At 37.2% G+C, this 16,335-nt stretch overlaps 1 pseudogene; it reads right to left on the reverse strand.

Annotated features, from left to right (window-relative positions):
- Positions 1-13,556: 13,556 nt before the first annotated feature.
- On the reverse strand, positions 13,557-14,629 carry LOC108662424 (putative carotenoid cleavage dioxygenase 4, chloroplastic pseudogene; annotated as a pseudogene).
- Between the last annotated feature and the right edge of the window lie 1,706 nt (positions 14,630-16,335).

A 16,335-nucleotide genomic window follows, 5' to 3' on the forward strand; every position in this document is an offset into this window, starting at 1 on the left:
TTAGATTGCATTGTTTTAAAATAAGTTCATCATGATTTTTAAAATCCTTCCTTACTGTTGCTTGTTCCCTTCCTTGTTCACTCACTGGGTTTATACTCATTGTTTTCAACCTTATGTTTTCAGATTAGGAGGCAGTCGGTAACTAGGTCAAGGTGCCTTTGTAAACTCGACTCTTAGTAGAAAGCTTTAGACTTTATAAGTATGTGAATTGACATATTGGTGATGCTAATGTGATGATAGGTTCCAATGAAGCCCCATCATCCCATTTGGACAATTAAGGAACTTAGGATCGGCTAAAAGCTCAAATAATACCGGTGAGTGAACTGTATTTCAAAATTGTTTTGGGAATATGACGATTTTGTACAAAGCATTTGAATGATTGTATACAACTTTTTTTAAAAATGAGTGCCTTGGGAACAAGCCTTTGATAATTGACTTTATGTTGTGACATGTGGTTATTATGGATTCGTGCACTACTACATTATGTTGGTATATATATATATATATATAGATATATATGTTGTGTAGGATGGTTGATATTATGTGATGATTATAACCGTGTGTGTGCACGATGCGGGGGGATGCACATGCTAGTGATAGCATGTGAGGGAGGTGGATGATGATAGTACCTGTGTGCACGATGTGGGGGGATGTACACGATGGCACTGACTGTGCATGATGTGGGGGGATGCACACGATGACTCCGGCTATGTGCATGATGTGGAGGGATGCACATGAGCTGGGTGTGATGATGGTGATATTGGTGGTTATCTATGTATTCATGTATATCTATGTTTATGAAATAAAAGCTTATGAATATGGCATATGATTGAAATGCATGTGAGACTTGACATGTTAAATTTTGGAAAATTATATCTATTTTATGTTGTTTTTGTCATTTCAGAAGGATGGCCTTTTCTTGAGGAAATGGGAAATTTTTACAAGTGTCCTGTTTATCGTTGTAGCAAGATTTATTCTCACTACAGTGAGAAACTCTTTGGTTTTGAGGGTTTCACCAAATATGGTTCTCATTGCAGCGAGAAAGTTTATGTTTTATGGCTTGAATCTTGCTGTAGCGAAAAACTTTCTGTTTCGCTTAGTATCTTGATCAATTGCTGTGCTATTTTCCACTTCTTTGGTACCATAGTTGAGCGTGGACCCTTTACATTAAGTGATTTAATCAATTGGCGTTTTCCTGAGGGGTTATGATAAGCACTAAGTTAAATTGCATTGTTTTAAAATAAGTTCATCATGATTTTTAAAATCCTTCCTTACTGTTGCTTGTTCCCTTCCTTGTTCACTCACTGGGTTTATACTCATTGTTTTCAACCTTATGTTTTCAGATTAGGAGGCAGTCGGTAACTAGGTCAAGGTGCCTTTGTAAACTCGACTCTTAGTAGGTGTCTCGGCATTCAGTAGCTGTACATTTGTCAAGTTTTTTCGCTAGACATCGAGTCTCCTTTTAACATGTATAGACAAATCTGATGTTAATTATTAGAATACATACTGTAGACAATATGTGTATATTTTAATGAGTAATGCTAGTATGAGTTGGTAATGGTTTTCATCATTTCGAATTGAGATTTTGAATTATGACTTTAGTAACTTGTGGGATGAAATGATAACTAGGTAATATAAGTAGGCTTGCTTGGGCTTAGTGGACTACGTCCATTGGGCCCATGCACAGGCCATGGTCCAGAATTTGGATTGTGACAGACTTGGTATCAGAGCCCTAGGTTGTCTAGGTCCTAGGACTTTCCTTTTGTTAGTCCAACTTAGTGTCAAGTCTTTATGTGGAAACTTCGATGGTGAAGTGTGAACCGCGACACATTTTACAACCAAGGCACCGCATAAATTCCCCATCTTAGACACTACCTTTTTACCTTAAGTACGATTGTAAAATGTGTTTAATAACAGGTGTTTGCTCTTGTCTAGGTAAGAATGTCGCCTAAGACACGAGTCGCCTCAAGACGGATGGAGGAGCAAAATGCTCCTACTGAGATGGTAGATAGTCCACGGGCATCCACCTTGAGGGGCCGAAGTAGACGTGGGGGGGCAACTAGGCCGGTAAGGGCAGATACATTCGTGAGTAGACTAGAGGAAGGACAGTTTTCAAATGATGTAGATAGACAACCAACTAGGGGCATTACCCTTGAGGATTTGGCGGCAGGCTTACAAGGAGTCAACTGGGTCGTAGAGATGATGATGACTCGTATGAATGATATACAGAGGATAGTAGAGGGGAGACATACAACACAAGAATCCCCTAGCTCCCAAGGATAGGCCAGTCACCAACATCATAAGGTCGAAAGGGGTCATCTAAAGATTTCTCTTTCAAATTTTCTCAAGCTTAAGCCTCTATCATTTTCAGGATCTGATGCCTCGGAAAAGCCCCAAATCTTCTTAGATAAGATGGAGAAAATTTGCAAAGCTTTGGGATGTTCTAATGCCCGATCAGTTGAGTTAGTCGCCTTCCGATTAGAGGACATGGCACAAGAGTGGTATAACTCTTTGTGCAGAGGTAGACCAATGGATGCAGCGCCGTTGACTTGGAGTGAGTTCAATAGAACCTTTCTAGATCGATTTTTACCACTCAATGTACATAATACTATAGCTAGGGAGTTTGAGACTTTGGTACAGACCTCAAATATGACGATGTCAGAATACGACATCAAATTCACGTAACTAGCTCAGTATGCTCCCTACCTCATTTCTACTGAGAAGATGAAGATTCAGAGGTTTATGGATGGGTTAGTAGAGCCATTGTTTAGGGCTGTGGCATCTTAAGATTTTAATACCTACTTCGCAGCGGTAGATTGTGCTCAGCGGATCGAGATGAGGACCAGTGAGAGTAGGGTTGCGAAAGATAAAGCAAAAAAGGCCAAGACAAAAGGTTATCAAGGCCATAAAGATTTCAGCAGTGGTGGTTCATCTTCTAGCCATCAAGGTCCACAATGGGACTCAAGATTACCCCAAAGGGGGAATGACTCGCCTGGTGCTAGTATTGGGGTGGGACAAAAAACCTTTAGTAGAGGAAGGCAATAAGATTCTAGACAAGGAAGTCAAGCTATCCACCCTTGTGATACTTGTGGGAGACCACATAGTGGACGATGCTTACATAATGAAAGAGTTTGTTATGGGTGTGGTCAACCTGGACATATTAGGAGGAATTATCCGATGGCTCATCAATCTTAAGGTTCTACTCATGGCTCCACCCAGCCAACTTTATCTGCTCCTTCGATAGCCGCCTCGTCTGACCGGGAGGTTAGCGGATTAAGAGGGAGAGGTGCTACTACTTCCTTTCAAGGCAGGCCTTTTGGATCTGGACGTTAGAGTTCCACCAATAGGGGTCAAGCAAGGGTGTTTGCTTTAACATCGCAAGAGGCCCAAACATCCAACGCCGTGGTATCAGGTATTCTCTCCGTTTGTAATATGAATGCTTGGGTATTATTTGATCCTGGTGCTACCCATTCTTTTATCTCTCCATGTTTTGCATCACGTTTGGGTAAAGATCATGCTAGGAGAGAGGAACAATTAATAGTGTCTACTCCTTTAAAGGAGGTATTTGTGGCTGAATTAGAATATGAGTCCTGTGTAGTTCGAGTCAAGGACAAGGACACTTTGGTAAATCTAGTGGTGTTAGACACCTTAGACTTTGACATGATTTTGGGAATGGATTGGCTAGCACCCTGCCATGCCAGTGTGGATTGTTATCATAAATTGGTGAGATTTATTTTCTCGGTGAACCTTTATTTAGTGTTTAGGGGGATAGGAGTAATGCTCCAACTAATTTGATATCAATCATGTCTACTAAAAAGTTATTAAGACAAGTTTGTTTAGGTTACTTGGCTGTGGTAAAGGATACTCAGGCGAAGGTTGGCGATATAAGCCAAGTGTCGGTGGTGAATGAGTTCATGGATGTACTTTTCGAGGAACTACCGGGTTTGCCTCCCGAGCGGGAGATTGAATTTTGTATAGATTTGATTCCCGACACTAGACCCATATCCATACCCCCATATAGAATGGCACCTGCAGAGCTTAAAGAGCTTAAGGATTAGTTGAAAGATTTGTTGGATAAAGGCTTCATCCGTCCTAGTGTCTCACCATGAGGAGCACCGGTGTTATTTGTAAAGAAGAAAGATGGGTCACTAGGGTTGTGCATTAACTACCGACTGCTTAATAAAGTGGCGATGAAGAATAAGTATCCACTTCCAAGAATAGATGATTTATTTGATCAACTACAAGAAGCACAATGTTTTTCTAAAATAGATCTACGATCTGGGTATAATCAGTTAAGGATCCGGAATGAAGATATACCCAAGACTGCATTTCGAACAAGATATAGGCATTATGAGATCTTGGTGATGTCATTTGGGCTTACGAATGCCCCTGCGACCTTTATGGATTTGATGAACCAGGTGTTCAAACCCTATTTGAACAAGTTTGTGGTGGTGTTTATTGATGACATCTTGATCTACTTGAAGAGTCGAGAAGAGCACGAGCAACATCTTAAGACAATGCTCTAAACTTTGAGAGAACATCGACTGTATGCCAAGTTCTCCAAGTGTGAGTTCTGGCTTGAAAGCGTTGCATTCTTGGGACATGTGGTATCTAAGGATGGGGTACAAGTTGATCCAAAGAAAGTTGAAGTAGTGGAAAAGTGGGCAGGGCCAACGTCAGTTACGAAGATTAGAAGCTTTTTGGGTTTGGCTGGCTACTATCGTTGTTTTGTGAAGGATTTCTCCAAAATAGTCGCTCCTCTGACTAAGCTGACACGTAAAGATACAAAATTTGAGTGGTCAGATGCTTGTGAGAATAGCTTTGAGAAGCTTAAGACCTGTTTCACCACAACTCCAGTATCAAGCCTACCGCAAGGCATAAGGGGTTACACAGTATTCTGTGATGCATCGTGGGTTGGTTTAAGGTGTGTATTAATGCAGCAAGGGAAGGTGATTGCTTATGCATCAAGGCAACTTAAAAGGCATAAGCAAAATTACCTCGGACATGATTTGGAGATGGTAGCAATCATGTTTGCCTTGAAGATTTGGAGACATTATTTGTATAGTGAGACTTATGAGACATATACGGACCACAAAAGCCTGAAGTATATATTTCAGCAGGGAGATCTTAACTTACGGCAACGTAGGTGGATGAAGTTGCTAAAGGATTATGATTATACTATTCTCTACCATCTAGGTAAGGCAAATGTAGTGGCGGATGCCTTGAGTAGAAAATCGATGGGGAGCCTGGCACATATCTCCACAGATAGGAGATTCTTGATTAGAGAGGTGCATAGCTCGAGAGACATGAGTGTGCACTTGGAAGTTTCGAGGGCAGGTGCATTGCTAGCACACTTTAAAGTGAGGCCTGTCTTAATGGATCAGATTAAATAAGTACAAAGCAAAGATGAGTTCGTAGTTAAGGCCTTAGAGGATCCTGAAGAAAAGAAAAGAAAGATGTTTACTAAAGGCACAGATGGAGTGATGAGGTATGGAACTAGACTATATGTGCCTGATAGTGATGGATTGAGGAGAGAAATATTGGAAGAAGCGCACATGGCAGCTTATGTGGTACATCTAGGGGCTACAAAGATGTATCAATACTTGAAAGAGGTATATTGGTGAAAAGGACTCAAGAAAGATGTAGTTGATCTCGTCTCCAAGTGCTTGGTTTGTCAACGGGTTAAGGTCAAGCATCAAAGGCCTGTAGGGCTATTACAGCCGTTACCAGTGCCCGAGTGGAAATGAGAGCGTATTACCATGGACTTTGTAACAGGTTTGCCTCGGACCAGTAGGGGTTTCGATTCGATTTGGGTCATAGTAGATCGGTTAACTAAATAAGCTCACTTCTTTCTGTTTAAAACTACATACAAGGCTGCCCAGTATGCCTAACTTTATGTAGATGAGATAACACGACTGCATGGCATTCCTATTTCTATAGTATCTAACAAAGGAGCACAATTCGCCAATAGGTTCTAGGAAAAGTTGCAAGAAGCATTGGGCACTAAGTTGGATTTTAGCACGGCTTTCCACCCAAAAGCTGATGGCCAGTCTGAAAGGACTATTTAGATATTGGAGGATATGTTGAGGGCCTGTGTAATAGACCTTGGGGTCAAGTGGGATCGATATTTACCCTTAACGGAGTTTGCCTACAACAACAGTTTCCAAACTAGCATCCAAATGGCACCATTTGAAGCACTATATGGAAGGAGGTACAGGTCACCTATTGGATGGCTAGAAGTGGGAGAAAGGAAACTCTTGGGGCTTGAGTTGGTGTAGGACGCCACCGAGAAAATATGCATGATTTGTCAAAGGATGTTAATAGCACAAAGTAGACAAAAGTCCTATGCTGATAATAGATAGAGGGACTTGGAATTTCAAGTGGGAGATCATGTCTTTTTGAAGGTATCACCAACGAAAGGGATAATGAGGTTTGGCAAGAAGGGAAAGTTGAGCCCTTGATATATAGGACCCTTCGAGATCTTAAAAAAGGTTGGAGTAGTGGCATATCGTTTGGCATTACTGCCAGACCTTTTGAATATTCACCCTGTGTTTTATGTGTCAATGCTTAAGAAGTACAACCCGGATCCATCACATGTAATACAGTATGAAACCATCCAGCTGAATAATGATCTGACCTATGAGGAGCAATCGGTAGCTATCCTTGATCGGCAAGTCAAAAAGCTCCGTTCGAAAGATGTAGCCTTGGTAAAGGTGTTATGGCAAAATCAGACCAGTGAGGAGGTGACATGGGAAGCCGAGAAGGAGATGCGAACAAAGTATCCCCATCTCTTTGATGCTTAGAGGTACGTTACCTTATAGTTGAATTTAAATTCAGGGACCAAATTTCTTTAAGTGGGGGAGAATGTGAAACCTCAACCTTTATAAGCTCATAACTACGCATAGACGCAATAACACGAGCTAGGGGTAGTTTCGTCATTTCCTCTAAAAAGCTCTCAGAAGAAGGTTTTATGATATTTTAAGGTCTAAATAGGCAAAAGACTAAATAAATAACGTGTAAGGATGAAAACACGAAGAAAACTATAAGTTTCGATAATTTTCATAATATGGTCAAAATGGTCATTTTGCACCTCAAGCTAAAATTTTAAGTTTTCGTAAACTCGAGTAGTTTATATCATTGTGGACCTTGTCCTAGTGTCAAAAGAAAAAAAATTGCACAAAAGATTGGAGAAGAACAAGTTAACTTGCTAAAGGGCATTTTCATAATTTTAAGGGGAGTTGGATAAGTATGAGCTATAAATATCTTTCTTTCAGCAGCTTTTCTTCTTCTTCTTCCTTCTTCCCTTTCATGTTTCTTCATCCTCCATGGGAGTCCTCTTCAAGCTTCCATAACTTTCTCTCTCTAGCTCCTATTTTCATGCCTCGGTGCACCTTTTCATGAAATCCTTGTGCATTTTCACTCTCTCACTTTAAAACTCTTGAAAAATCACACTATCATACTTTCTCTCACTAGCTAGGTGTTTAGAGAGAGAAAGAGAGAGAAAACTCCCATAATAGCTTGAAAAATTTATTGGAAAGAATTTCAAAGTTTCAAGCTAGCAAGGTGAGTAGGGGGTGTCAATTTTAAAATTTTCATAAATATATACCTATAAGTATCATTTATTTTAATTATGAAAATTATGGATAGCATGTGCTAGTAGATATTTTAGGGAATTGTGAATGGTTGTAGTTGAGGTTATCCACTCATTTTAGAGTGATTAGGGTAGTGAAAATAGATAGCCATTTAAATGGAAATTGGAAGCTAGCTAAGAGAAAGCTTTAGACTTTATAAGTATGTGAATTGACAAATTGGTGATGCTAATGTGATGATAGGTTCCAACGAAGCCCCATCATCCCATTTGGACAATTAGGGAAGTTAGGATCGGTTAAAGGCTCAAATAATACTGGTGAGTGAACTGCATTTCAAAATCGTTTTAGGAATGTGACGGTTTTGTACAAAGCATTTGAATGATTTTATACAACTTTTCTTAAAAACGAGTGCCTTGGGAACAAGCCTTTGATAATTGACTTTATGTTGTGACATGTGGTTGTTATGGATTCGTGCACTACTACATTAGGTTGGCATATATATATATGTTGTGCATGATGGTTGATATTGTGTGATAATTATAACCGTGTGTGTGCACGATGCGGGGGGATGCACATACCAGTGATGGCGTGGTGAGGGAGGTGGATGATGATAGTGCCTGTGTGCATGATGTGGGGGGATGTACATGATGGCATTGACTATGCAAGATGTGGGGGGATGCACGCGATGACTTCAGCTATATGCACGATGTGAGGGGATGCACATGAGCTGGGTGTGATGATGGTGATATTGGTGGTTATTTATGTATTCATGTATATCTATGTTTATGAAATAAAAGCTTATGAATATGGCATATGATTGAAATGCATGTGAGACTTGACATGTTGAATTTTGGGAAATTATATGTGTTTAATGTTGTTTTTGTCATTTCAGCAGGATGGCCTTTTCTTGAGGAAATGGGGAATTTTTGGTGGTGCCTTGTTTATCGTTGCAGCAAGATTCATTCTCGTTGCAGCGAGAAACTCTCAGGTTTCGAGGGTTTCACCAAATATGGTTCTCATTGCAACAAGAAAGTTTGTGTTTTATGGCTTGAATCTCGCTACAACAAAAAACTTTTTGTTTCGCTTAGTATCTTGATCAATTGCTGCGCTATTTTCCACTTCTTTGGTACCATAGTTGAGCATGGACCCTTTAATCAATTGGGGTTTTCTTGAGGGGTTATGATAAGCACTAAGTTAAATTGCATTGTTTTAAAATAAGTGCATCATGATTTTTAAAATCCTTCCTTATTGTTGCTTGTTCCTTTCCTCGTTCACTCACTAGGTTTATACTCACCGTGTTCAACTTCATGTTTTCAGATCAGGAGGCAGTCGGTAACTAGGTCGAGGTGCCTTTGTAGACTCGACTCTTGGTAAGTGTCTCGGCATTCAGTAGCTGTACATTTGTCGAGTTTCTCTGTCACGACCCGGAACCTCCCTCGGGCCCATGACAACCACCGCGACGTCTCAATTGACACTCATTACCCGAAATGTCAATCAGAACCCCGCAAGGCTTACATATCAGTTTCTTGCCTTTCTGTGAGCAATCGTTTTTAAACATTCCATTTTAAACAATTTCCAGTAGTTTCCTGCTCAAGTAAATCAAAAGACAAAAATATTTTGAAAGGATTTATAGATAAATATCACTATTCAAAATATTAATTAAAATATAACATTTTTTTATATAAAACAATATTTATAGAAACACGTGTAAGAAATCTTTTGTAACGTGTAAGTAAAATAAATTCACACATACAAAAATTTACAAAGTTATAATGTACAATAATGGTTACAATGACAAGTGGCCCAAAATACACCCAGTGTTGGTGCTAGAAACCTACTGTCTGTGTGGTAGAGATGTCAACTGAAATCCTCGACAAAATAGGGTATCTATAAGCTACCACAGACCTGAAATGTTTGGAAATGAGGTGGGTGAGATTTTGCAATCCCAATGAGTAAACAGACATTATCATAAATTTATAAAGGCGAGTAACAGGGAGGCAAGTTTAAACAACAAATCACAAACCATTTCATAATGTTTTCAATTTATTTCTTAAACGATAAAATATTTTTAATTTACCAAAACAATTGTTAAGGCTTATGTCTTTTATTAAAAATAAGGGTCAAGCCAAAACTAATCCTCGGGGATACCTTGGCCGAGGTATCTAACCGAGTCCGCCAAGGTTGTTATAACATTTACATGTGAAACACATTTTTATTTTTAAAACAAGCCGTTCCTTGGCGTTGGCCGAGTTATACATTCACGTGGGGGTTCGACGTGAAGTGAGCTCTAATACTACCCTGGGAGTTACCCTCTTCGCCTCTACAACCAGAGTAACTATATAACCGAGTTTACCGTGCCCCTCTAATAGGCAGTCCACGAAAATCCATCACTACAGTGACTAAACCCACCAATTTTAATAAAATTTTGACAGTATAACGTGGGTTTTATTTATTTATCCAGCCTGTATAGTAAAAACAACTTACATAAATTTCCCAATACACTTACAAAATATAGCGACATATACTCATATCTTATAAGCCATTCATAGGAAAATATATAATTTTCAAGACAGTTAACAGCCTCCAATTACTCAATTTCATAATCAACCCAATATATCTTTATTTGTCACATTTATTTGTAAAACATCAAAAATCCCGTTTTAATCTCGTTTTCATTTCATAAAATACATAAAGAGCATTTAAAAATAAATTCTAGATAATTTACAATAATAATAAGTTTACTCACTGTTTGTACAAACTAATTGCTTTTTAGATGCCCCAATAACTACTCGTCGGGTACGATTTTCTTGCTTTTATCGGAAGGCTCTCCTCCTAGATACATTGCAAAAATTTACTCAATTCATCACATTAATGCAAAATCACTATATATTTGACTGAAATCCTATACTAATGCATGGTATGAAATGCAATAGCCAAAAATAGCTTAAACGCGGTATTAACCTATTTTTGACACTTTACCCGATAAATTGCTAACGCGCTCCATTTTAGCTCTAAATTGTCCCATTCTCTCTCCAACCTTTCTAACCATTAATTATCAGCCAATATTCCTCTAAAATCACCAAAATCAGCTCACTCTCTTCCTTGGAAAATTTGGCCAAAAATGGGACATTAACTTGGTAAATGTTCTACTTTGTTTTTCTATCACATTTAACCATTTTTCATCATTTTCTCTTCATTTCTCTTAGAATAAAAATCAGATCATCATCATTGTACATCAATGCATATTCAGCCAAGGGTGGGTATTGTGAAAATTTAATGCTTTCTTGCCCAATTTAATTTCTAAACACATTTAACTAACTAAAACTATCAATTTAACTAAAAATCAAAACCTAAAAATTTCAATTTCTCTCCCCTAGAATTTCGTCCAGCCCTTGATATCACTTTTTGATCTCTCTCCTCAAGCATGCTAAATGGAAACAAAGGCATAGGAAAGGTAGAAATCAAGTTAAAGTCGAAAAATCTTACCGTTAGACGCGTAAACGGGCGAAAAACACGAATTCCCCTTTGAATTTTCTTGTTTCTCTTTGGTTTGTCTTTTTTTCTTCCTTTCCTCTCTATTTTCTCTCTTGTTCTCCCTTATGGTCGGCCAGCACTTAAAATGGGATTTAAATGGGCTGACTTTTCATTAAAATAATATTATATCATTAAAAAAATGCCACGTGTCACTTTCCCATTGGTCCATTTTTAAAATTTCATCCATTTGTTTCCAAATTTTCACATACACTTGTCCCACATATCCATAGCTTAGATAAAATTCTCAGACTTATCCAAAGTCTCGGTGGAGTAATTTTTGAAATTTACACTTTTGCCCCCGTAAAAGTGAAAAATTATATTTTTGCCCAAAAAACTGAAAAATTACCCATAGACATATTTTTCATCCCTTATACTCATACCATTCTCCAATTTGTCAAATTTGATCTAAATTCTCTCAAAATCTCAAATTTTATCCGCAAGTGGTAAAATTACGATTTTGCCCCTACACTCCAGAAATCACAAGAATTAAACTTTTTCACTTCCTCTCATTAAATTATACTCCAAATAGTTAATCTTGGTCAAAAATTTCACTCCATTATCAAATTATTATCTTAGGTGGCAAAATGACGATTTTACCCCTAAACATCAAAATTTTCAATTTTACCCCTAATGAACCCTCGAACTCCGAACAATCATTTTTAGTCATTCATTGACTATAAAACATTAAATTTCATCCTACGATTCCTATTTGAACTAGTTCAAGGTTAAATCAACTCAAGTGTACCGTTAGGTACGATACCGGGTTTCGTCTATTCTTAGGTGCTTTCCTAGCATAATAACATGCTACTCAGTGCATGTATATCATGACATGTGTTTATAGGGTCGGGCTTTACATTCTCCGCTGGACATCGAGTCTCCTTTTGACATGTATAGACAAATCTAAGTTAATTATTAGAATACATACTGTAGACAATATGTGTGTATTTTAATGAGTAATGCCAGTACGAGTTGGAAATGGTTTTCATCATTTCGAATTGAGATTTTGAATTATGACTTTAGTAACTTGTGGGATGAAATGATAACCAGGTAATATAAGTAGGCTTGCTTGGGCTTAGTGGACTACGTCCATTGGACCCATGCACCGGTCATGGCCCAGAATTTGGGTCGTTACATTAATAATTTTGATTAAATAATATTTTTAGTTGGTCTTGACTTTAGGACTAACGTGGTAAATTAATAATTCATTAAATTTATAAGATAATACGTTAAAAGAAAACACATAGGTGTCACTTGATATATAAATTAATAATATCCTTATACATCAAAATTATATATATATATATATATACATGATTCAATTAAGAGGCCTTATAAAATGTGTTTCATTAGACCTCATCTCTACCTTTTCTTAGTGTATTAAGAAGCTCTGGTATAGTGTTCTCGTATTGAATAGAAAATTATGCAATGTAATTGTTACTTTGAGTGCATTTTGATCATATTTGATATTATTGCTTGGCTCACTTGTAAGTTAAACTTTTCTAACGCTAACTATTACAATTGCTTTTGGGAACAATTTGGATTTTCTATATTGTACTCACATAATGCTTTACGTCAATTTATTTATATATTAAAAAGTCATCGTGTATAGTTTTACCGTTTATGATACTATATGTTTTTTATAGATGTTTTTACTTGACTTAATGTTCATGACGTATATTAATTAAGTATATATCGAATGTAATTTTAGTTTGTTGCAAAATAGATAGATTTATATCTTCTATTTAATAAGACTAGTTACATTCATGAACTTATTTTTGTTAAACAAATACATAAAATAATGATAATTCATAATTCAGTAATTAGGCAATATTCGTATAATCACAATACACAATACATGTATTAAGTTCAATATTTTGAAAAAATAAATAAAGAATACCTCAATAAATTAATTTTTTATTAATTAATGTATAAATTAATAAATTATTAATTTATCAATTAAATAATATCTCACTTAATTAATAAATTTTCATGATCCCAAAGATATTAATTTATAGACATTTTATTGTATGTTGAATATTACAATTGAATAACAACATGTATTGTACACAATATATATATATATATATATATATATATATATATATATATATATATATATTATCTAAGCTTGTGGAAGTGTGAATTAAACCAGTTAAATAAAATATCCAATGGCTCATTACTATCCAAGTTTGTTTAAAGGGACGAACATGGTTCAACACATGACAAGTGGATCGTAGGAGGCATCAATGCTTGGATAATCCAGTCTTAATTATTTTGGATAATGTAGTTTTTGTAACCCAGAAACTATATTAAACTGAAGGTCAGTTTTTATTATAAACAACAAAGAATGGGCATTTTTTTTGGGGTGGGGGTGACTATCATTAACATTTTTCTTAATTATTTTGAAAAAAATATACAAAACAAACAGAGATTTTATTTACTCAAAAATAGACCATGAAAGCCATATGGAACCCGCCTTGGAAGCTTAACCACTGCCACAATGTCAAGTTCTAGGGATTTGGCATCCATTATTATGAATTTTGACTCATTAGCCTTCTCATCGTGCACATAATTCATTATATAGCCATAATCATAATCAGAATGAATATTTTCCGAATCTTTTATCACAAATAATGGCTCCCCTCCAAAGCAACTAGGTCCATAAAATCTTCTTGCAACTTCACGCCCTGTTTCCAAATCAATTGTCACCAAACCTAACATTTTTGGGACTTCTTCAAGCACTCCTAGAAAGGCATAATGAGTTTTTCTCCCCTCATAGGAGCGATTTATTGATCCAAATTCTAAATTTCTTAGAGAAACAATCTCTCTAGAAACATCTCCTGTTTTGATGTTGATCTTTGCTTTCTCCATCAAGACATCGACAGTCTTATTAAAAATGTTTTCGACAGAGATGATATTAGATGCCATAAAAGCTATCTCATCATTTCCATTTTCCCAAGCATTTATAATATGAATGGTATTGAAACCTGGGACTTGAAATCACCTCATCTCAGAGTCATTCATGGCATATTTTGGTGTGATCCCAATTCTTGGAGTTTTATTTGGTTCATAATGCACCAAGGTGCCTTTTCTTGTCATCACTTTTCCTAATGAATATACCAATTGTGTTTCATGGAAAATGGCAAACAACTTGGTTATGGCAAAATCATGGATGAAGCAAGGTTGATTGATAGAGAAAATGGGTACTTCGTTTTGTTTAACACTATTTCCATCAAAGCAAAAGAAGGTGAGATAAGGGAAACTTAGGCTCCATCTAAAAGAAAATGTCTCCTTTGTATCCAATTGACTTCGGGATGTATAGTCATGTTAGATAGTAACTTTTTCTCAAATTCCCAACGTCCTAAAGTCTCAATGTCACCTTTTGGCATCAAATTGATAATATGTGGTAAATCAGACTCGCAAAGAGCAAAGAAATGATCCGAAAAGAAGGCAAGGCCAGTGTTGGCCATGCCAAAGCCATTCATCAGATTCATATGGTCTGTCATGATCCTCCTTGTAGACATAACAAAGTGAACAATATCTCCAAAACCAAAGAATCCTAAAAACACATTCGGAACGAGAAGAAAACTAGCCTTTCACTCTAGCTTATACTTGTAAGTCTTTACATAGCGACAACAATATGTAGCATGACCATGGTTAGTGAGGTGTGTTGCTGGTCAGGTGGGGAGGGGTGGTGAGTATGACTCCTTGTGTTTTATGGTTCTTTTCCTTGATGAGTGTGGTGCCTACTTATCAGGTGGGGAAGAAGGGTGAGTATGATTCATTATGCTCTATTGTTCCTTCCATGGAGAGTGTGGTGTTTTCCTTGTTGGGTGGGGGGCGATGAGTTCAATTCCTTGTGCTTTGTCACTTTGAGGTGCGATGTTTGTTTGTGGTCTTAAGGTGCTTTTCTTGATGCCCTCTGCAAGGATCCTTTGGTTTGAGAGGGATCCTTGCTGGGGTATGTCTTCCGTTGGTGTCCTTATACTGTAGACTTGCTGGACTCTTGGCTTCATGAGGATTGACGGGGCTCCTCTTAGGGCCGATAACACTTTGTTTAGCTTTGGTCTGTGCCAATGCGCTTTGCTTGACAATCCTTTAGTTCTTGGTTTAGGGGTGCTTCCATCGTTGCAAGCGGTTGAGCTTGTTATTTTGACCAGGGTTTCCTTATGGTGCCATTGAGGAGTGGCCTTTTGCTCTTGGTTGATGCTTTTCTCTTAAGTTTCTATTTCTTAGGTTTAGCTTTGTTAGCCTTTAAGGTTGCTGTTTATGTGATCATTTTTTATCTTTCGCTTTGCTGATTTCAGTCACGTTGGTCTAATCCCAAGGAACTCATGATAGGCTATCTTCTAAGATGTAGTGTTTTGCTCTTTTCTGTAAAGGGTGGCTGCCTTGTTTAAGGTCATTTTTTGTGCCTTAGTGCCATTTATGTTTTTTTGGCAACGTGAGCTTTTAGTTTTGTTTAGGCTTTGATATTTGTGTAAGCTGTCAAAATTTCTCGGAGCAGCTTGCTTTTGTCAATTGTACAGTTCTTCTTTGCCCAAGCCAATTTACAGTGTGCCATGAAGAGTCTATGGCTGCTTGCCTCCAACTTCTAACGGCATTCAGGGGCTGTCGTGGTTTAATAATAATTGCTTTAAAAAAAAATCGTTTTCATCGAAACGAAATAAAGTGACAAGAGGTAAAATTAGACTCCACATTAAAGCATAAGTCTCCTTGGTAACCATATCAAGGTTAGGATACAAAGTCATATTTGAGAACAATTTCTTATCAAAATCACAAAGCCTATTAGACTTAACAGCAACTTCGTTCGTTAAATCAATAACATATAAGGGTGATTTTAGGTGTTTGTAGAGGGATTGCTTTAAGCATAATATTTTTTCACAAGGGTACGAACGAAATGTCAAACTTTTGTTCATTTAGTGAGATAAGAAATTGAGTAACACCATGCTTCAATAAATCTTTTCATGACTTAAAAAAAAAAAAATCAAACTCCCAAACAACTTGCTTTTTGTCAACTGTACAGTTCTTCTTCGCCCGAGCCTATTTACAGTGTGTCATGAAGAGTCTAATGGCATCTGTGGGCTGCCGTGGTTTAATAATAATCGCTTTAAAAAAAAAAACACTATTTTCATCAAAACGAAATAATGTGAGATGAGGTAAAATTTAACCCTGCATTAAAGCAAAAGTCTCCTTGGTAACCATATCAAGT

This window comes from Theobroma cacao, chromosome 6, assembly GCF_053813885.1.
Source record: "Theobroma cacao isolate CCN51 chromosome 6, ASM5381388v1, whole genome shotgun sequence".
Taxonomy (NCBI): domain Eukaryota; kingdom Viridiplantae; phylum Streptophyta; class Magnoliopsida; order Malvales; family Malvaceae; genus Theobroma; species Theobroma cacao.